The following is a 6,813-nucleotide window of genomic DNA, read 5'->3' as shown; positions in this document are numbered from 1 at the left end:
CATCTCTGAGGCCCAGGGTTTGTCTACCTGGGACTGGCTTCCCTTTTGCATTAGGATAAACACTAGTGCATGGGGGGCCAGGAGGGAGGGGATGGATGGACGCAGGGCAGCCCTCTGGAGGCCGGCCAAGGGAACAGTTTCTTGCCCCCCCCCCCCGCCCCAATTCTCTCGTCCATATAACAAAAGGATTAGACTAAATGAAGGCGGCATCTTAGGTTGGGGACTCCTATAGTCAGACCATAAGCCCAGATTGGAAGGCAAGTAGGTTTGATTGGGAGTGATCCCTGGAAATGTCAGCTGGGGAGGGAGGGAGGTGACACCAGGAAGGAAAGGACCCAGTCACAGGCATGTGATCAAGCATGTTCCCACTGTGCACAAATGGAACTTTCTCCTGCCAAGGAATTTGAGAAGCCAAGGGAGGAGACGCCCGTCAGAGTTACCCCACCTGAAGGTGAGGGCACTGGGGCATTTGTTTGCCAGTTCTTGCTAGTCACCAGCTGAGGGAGGATTTTAACTGCTGGCACCTCTGGCCTGCCGTAGGTGAAGCGCTGTGGGGGCAATTGCAAGCCAGGCTGATGTATCCTGAGGTAGAACAGGTTGAGGGGTGTGGGCAGGACACCCCACAGTATCTGTCAAGATGCTAACTAGAGGGCAGCCCAGGTGGCTCAGCGGTTTAGTGCCACCTTCAGCCCAGGGCGCGATCCTGGAGACTCGGGATCGAGTCCCACGTCGGGCTCCCTGCATGGAGCCTGCTTCTCCCTCTGCCTGTGTCTCTGCCTCTCTCTCTGTGTGTCTCTCATGAATAAATAAAATCTTAAAAAAAAAAAAAGATGCTAGCTAGATTTTGTCTTGTGCACCAACAGCAATTGGGTAGAGGATGTCTGGTACGCGGGATTCCGACGGACTCTGAGGTCAGGCCTCGGGGCTCTGTGATTGACTGGAGATGTCCACCCTGCATTCCCTTGGGCAACTGTGCTGAGCTCCTTTGGCCTTGGCAAGGGACTGCTTAAGCTGCGCCTGGGTCAACCTCCAGTGAGAACAGGAATTTGGGTGCTGATAGTCCACAGGGTCCCCCGCCACGAGCTGTGACCTCCAGGCTAACCTCTCTGAGCTTCAGCTTTCTCATCTGCCCCACTAAACTTTTCCAGTCATTCCTGTAGAAAGGCAGTGCCCCAATCAAAGGACCTCTCAGTCGGAATTCCCCACTCGACCATGCCAGCTCCCCTCCACCTACTTGCTCTAACCTCTCCCTTCTCCCCCTCCTTCCTCCCCTGGAAACAAAAGTCTCTAAAAATTGTCATAGAAAAGTAGGAAGAAACAGGTAACAAAGAATCATGTATCTACCCTCCAGAGTTAACAAATGTTAAGATTTAGTCATTTTTGCTTTAGAGTTTTTTTTTTCTATTAAGTTTAGCAAAATCAAAGGTGTCTTTTCTCCGTAGAGAGAGGCAGTCAGGATACAGGTCTGGCTGGCTGAAAAGTTCACACTCTACCTGTAGCTACACCCTCACTTCTCTAGAGTGTGTTCCTCAGGCCAGCAGCACCTGCATCATCTGGGAGCTGGTGAGAACCAGGGTCTCACTCCAGCCCTGCCGAACCAGAACCCGCGTCTTGACAAGATCCTCAGGAGATTCAAATGGAAAGCCTTGCCCGACCCCATGCTACTTCGCTGCCCTTTCCTATGTGTGGGTCTGATGGATTTCCTCCTCGGCATGTTGCTTTTTCATACCTGCCCTTCAGTTTTCTATGGGTGGTTTGTCTTTTTCCTCTTGGTTTGTGCATTTCTTTATGCTGGGTTTGAATACTTTGTTACATATTTCTCCAGGCTGTAGTTTGCCACTTGCTTAGAGGGGCTTTTGCTGGCTCCCTCTGCCTTTCTAAATCCATCTTTTGTGCCCAGAACCAGGTAAAAATCTCACTTTACGAAGCCTTCTTTGACTCTCCCTCCTCCTCTTGATTTACCTTTCCCTATATACCTTACTGTCCAGGGCTCTGTCTTAGCCTGGCTGTGGCTAGGAGAGACCCTCTGGACCTGGGTCTTCATCCCAGCTCTGCCAAATTAATAATTTAAGGTGGCAGGTCACAGCCCCTTGAAATCTATGTCCTCATCTGGAGAATGAAGACAAGAACACATGCCTCAGCGCACCATGGTTAGAATGAAGTAAGTGCATGTGTGTGAAAATGTTCTGCTCCCTGGGGGCACAGTATTGTTTCTGGAGGCCTTGGTTTGTTGACGATGATAGAGAGCTGCTAGGGCTGCTTCTTAGTCCAGGGCCCAACCTGGGTTGGAGAATGCTAACGGGTACCACCACCATTAGATGGACCCAGGGACCTGAGAGGTTTCCTTCCAGACCTGCCTAGAGGGGAGACCTGCCCCTGCCTTAGCATTTATCACTCCTCCCCTAGGCCTCCCATAAGTTGGGGAGCTCTGGCTGGCACCTCTCCTCTCTCAGACTGTCTATTCAACTCTAGAGTGGAAATGGGGGACCCCTGCCTGCTTTCCTAAAGGAATGTCACAATCACCCATTTAAGGGGATGGTGAGACTGCTTTAAAGGGCTTGGTGTAGGGCAGAGACAAGCACCATGATGACACGTCTCAGCAGACACTTTCACAAGATAGCATTATAATATTGTTTAATGCAGATGATCCACATTTTATTGAAGTTTACATACTTATGCATTATGAATCAACAGATGTGGGGTTCCAGCAATGACTGCATGACTGCATGATGGTATATCTTGAGGTAACATTATCAAGGTTTTCAAATCTAATCATTCACTGATTTCCTTCTACTCAAACCTTTGATTATTGCTGTCCCAATGTTGCAGAACAATTCAAGTATAAAAAGCACACAGAAAGCAGTAAAAAAAAAAAAAAACAACAAAACAAAAAACAAAAAAACCCAACCCAAATAATTTAGAATTGAACAAGCAAACAAAAATATTTCGCTCCTAAAATGACAAAGTAAAACTGTGAACTAACTGGAATTCAAATAAAAACTAAAAAAGGGACAAAAGTTAGACAACCTCTAAACCAGGGGTTTAGTGAACTTGGATGGGGAAAAAATTTTTTTTGTTTTTCACTAACTTCTAATTGAAATATAGCATTTCCTTCAACTATGAATGTAGGCCACAATCCACAGTCTATGAGCAGTACCTGCAACTTTGTCACCAACAGAAACCACAGAGATTCAGGTATCATATTACAGGTGTTGCAGGTATTTCAAAATAGTAACTTGAAATCACTTTGAAATACAGAGGTTCTAGAACTACCACTAGACCTTAACTTATGTGTTAATAAAGAAGTACATATACACACAACCACAAAAATTTTAAAATATCTTAATAACTATATTTTAACATAATTGGTTTCCTTTGCAGTCCTTCATATTTAGTGTTATGCATCTGAAAACATGGTTCTGAGGAGTCCACAGGCTTCACCAGATCGCCAAAAAGGTCCATGGTGTGAAAGAGGTTATGAACACCTGCTCTCAGCAAGTTAGGTCATCAACATCACAGGAAGAGAACACTTATTCGTGAAGTATACGGAGCTGACTTCAACAATCACAAATTTCAGAAAAGGCATATAAACTGTGCTTCTCAACCTAATTATTGCAAGGAGTCGGAAAATCCAGATTGTACAAGCTAGCTTCTCATAGGAGTTTGTGTTTTCCACTATTTGACTAATATCTCTATTATTGTACATACATCCACCCCCAGACACTAGAACAAGTAGTTAAGGAAAGAAGGATTTAAAAGGTACCTCAGATGCTAATGATACTCAAATGTAAACATGACAATTTAGCAACTGGACCCCTGGTGGGAGGGGCTCAGGAGCACTGAGTGGGTAGAGGCTGGGTCAGCAAACCTAGAACTTGAGGATGGTAGTAAGTTGACCTAGCACTGTAGTTCAAAAAATTTAGCCCAATAGAAGTCTGGTAAGAAGCTTGGGCTCCACAGAACAGCCTTCCCAGTCTGCTCGGCAACACTTAGATTGTGGCCAGGACCCAGAGACCAGTCTTAAGGTTTATTGTCCAAACAATAATTTGAGGGAGACAGATTTATAGATAAGGGCTCAAAAATATATGTGAAGTAAAATGAAATAGGATTTTGAGCATTAAAAAAAAAGAACTCTGGGAAGGGAATGGAATTTCTCATTTCAGTGTAGCTAGATAAGTATATAATTTAATAGATCCCAGAGGTTACTACAGAACTGATATCTTTGGCTTCTAAACTTGCCCCTCTGGTCTATCCTCCACATTGTTGTCAAGTGGATGGTTCTAAAACACCGTAACTCTCTTGCTTTATTTTTATTATTATTATTATTTTTAACTCTCTTGCTTTAAACCTTCCAATGGCTTTCCACCATGCTCAGGATCAAGTCATAAGTTTTGAAGGTTCTTTGTTATCTTGCCTTCCCAGCCACATCTATTGCTATGCTTTTGCATGCTCTATCTCAACCTGCCAACCGATTTGCGGTCTCCACCCTCAAGCGGTTAGGTCTTTGAGCACACTGCTCCCACAGCCTGGAGTACTTCGTTAGACTTTCCCTCCCCCACCAGGTTTAAGTTTAGATACTACTTCCTCTCACAGGTCCTCCTATGTCCTCCCATAGTACTCTATGCTCACCTGGTCATAGGCCTTATCACATTAATAGTCTGTCTCCTTCCCCAGACTTTTGAGCAACCAGTCTTGTTTGTTGCTGAAGTCCTATCACCCAGAATAGGGCATGACACTCAGGCTCTCAAGTGGTTGCTGGGAGAGTTAAACTGTGAATCTGGAACAGGATACCTGCACAAAATCACTGCCATGGTGTGGTGGTGTGGGGACTCACATGAGACTGTTCTACAGTTTGCTCCAAAAGTAAGGGGGGCTGGGTAACTTTATCAGAAAAGGTCTAGAAATCTCAAGATCAATAATTCCCAGTATGTGTCCTAAGATACTTAAGAGCCCATAAAAAACAGCTATTTTGTATATTTCAAAAATCATCATGGAAATGGCACATATATCTAAGATAAAGCCACACCAATAACAAAGGACGAAGTTGTTTGCTTTTGGCTGGATTATCAGCTCACAGTAAAAATAATGGGTTTCACATGATGATCAGCAGCTCAAGTTGGCTGATAATGCATCATAGAAATTTCTGAGACAAGGTTGATAGGCCAGATAACCTGGTAATTCCTGGCTTACTGAAAAAAATGTATCATAAAATAAAGTTTTGTGAAAAGACTGGGAATTTTGGGCCTAGAATCATTCATTAAGGTGGTTACTACTGTCTCTGCAACTGGCTGAATTACTATGTTTCTTAGACCAGGGACCTGATCCAAGGACATTCTTAGAAGTCTGGGAGGTTTGAACCAGAAAATCAAGGGTCTTGACAATTCACCTAGACCAAGATAAGATTCTCAAGAAGATGCTGTGTAGTAGGAAAGCAGGTGCTGCCTGTCTCACGGGAACAAGTGAAGATGGGCCCATCCAAGAAGGGCTAAACTTTAAAAGAAGGGACTGGTTTTTATGCTTCTGTTGGAATTTTAAGTCAAACATTTTTATGCTTGTGCATTTTTAGGAGGATGGTGAGTTTTTTCTTTTTGTTTAAAACTTTTTGAAAATGTCAGTATGGCTTAATCATGCTAAACTAAAAAAGGCACAAGATGAATATTTGAGTGCCTACTAAATAACAAAAATGGGTATTTCACATATATGGAATTGTGTCATAAATAAGAGGGGAAAATTTGTCTAAACTTGAATCAGAACTTTCAAGAGGAATGAGAAAGGTCTCAGGGGTAACTCGTTCAAGAAGAGAAACAAAACCAAGGAAAGGTGGGAGAATATAGGACAAATTATCCAGTTGCTCCTTATCTAGGTTTTACTTTGTACGGTTTTAGAAGGAAGGCCTGCCCTAACAGAGGGCTCTCAGGCTCCTCTCTATGTGTAGCACTTTATCGATTTCCCCCTCAGTTTGCTTCGCTGGATGCATTACTATTAAGCCTGTGCCTGATTAAGGGACAAGTATGTACCATGAGTGGGAAACAAGTTCTTTTTTAGGTGACTTCAATCTATGCCTCGTTATTTTTCAACTGTTTTCTCACGAGAAATAAGAGACAATAACCACTTGATGACTGCCCAGTAATTCTTCCCCTCTTCCCCATCACATATTTTCAAACCCTTTATCTTCCCAATCTAGACAAGCTCTTTAAAAAATCCAACCTATCATTTTGTGACCAAAGTGTTAGTTGATCAGTTAGCTGTATTTCCTTCTGACTCAGAGAAAGCTGATGACCTGGCTGTCTGTCAGGTAAGTGTGTCTCACTCTGTGGTCAGACAGCACTACTGCACGTGCCAGCAATGGCCTGGGAGTAAGGGAAGGGCTGGTCTGCAAAGTTCTTTAACATTTCATGATATAAATACACTGAATCATGTTAAGATTGTGGCGTACTGGGCCACCTAATGTTATTCTTACTTTTAAATCTGCATTACTGTAGGTTAAAGGAATGATAATGACAAGTGTTTGCCAAGTGAAATCTATACTTAATTCTGTATCACAGGAGTCTAATTCTTACTGTCAACATGAAAATTTTTTTCTGAAAAGATCTTTAACTTATACATGATATGCTTCCTAACAGAGAAAAATGGTTCTTTGGAAAGATTCATCCAACAAAAACTCTGTAGCCTATACAAAATAACATAAAATGCACTTCTTAGAGGGTCATCTTTTCTTCAATTTGTTTTCTGATCATCCTATTACACAGCAATAGACAGAACATTCCATAATTCTTTTCTGGCTGGGTAGGGGTGAAATGAAAGGTCTGGAAA

Source organism: Canis lupus, chromosome 5 (genome assembly GCF_011100685.1).
Source record: "Canis lupus familiaris isolate Mischka breed German Shepherd chromosome 5, alternate assembly UU_Cfam_GSD_1.0, whole genome shotgun sequence".
NCBI lineage: Eukaryota > Metazoa > Chordata > Mammalia > Carnivora > Canidae > Canis > Canis lupus.
This window is presented reverse-complemented; position numbering follows the sequence as displayed.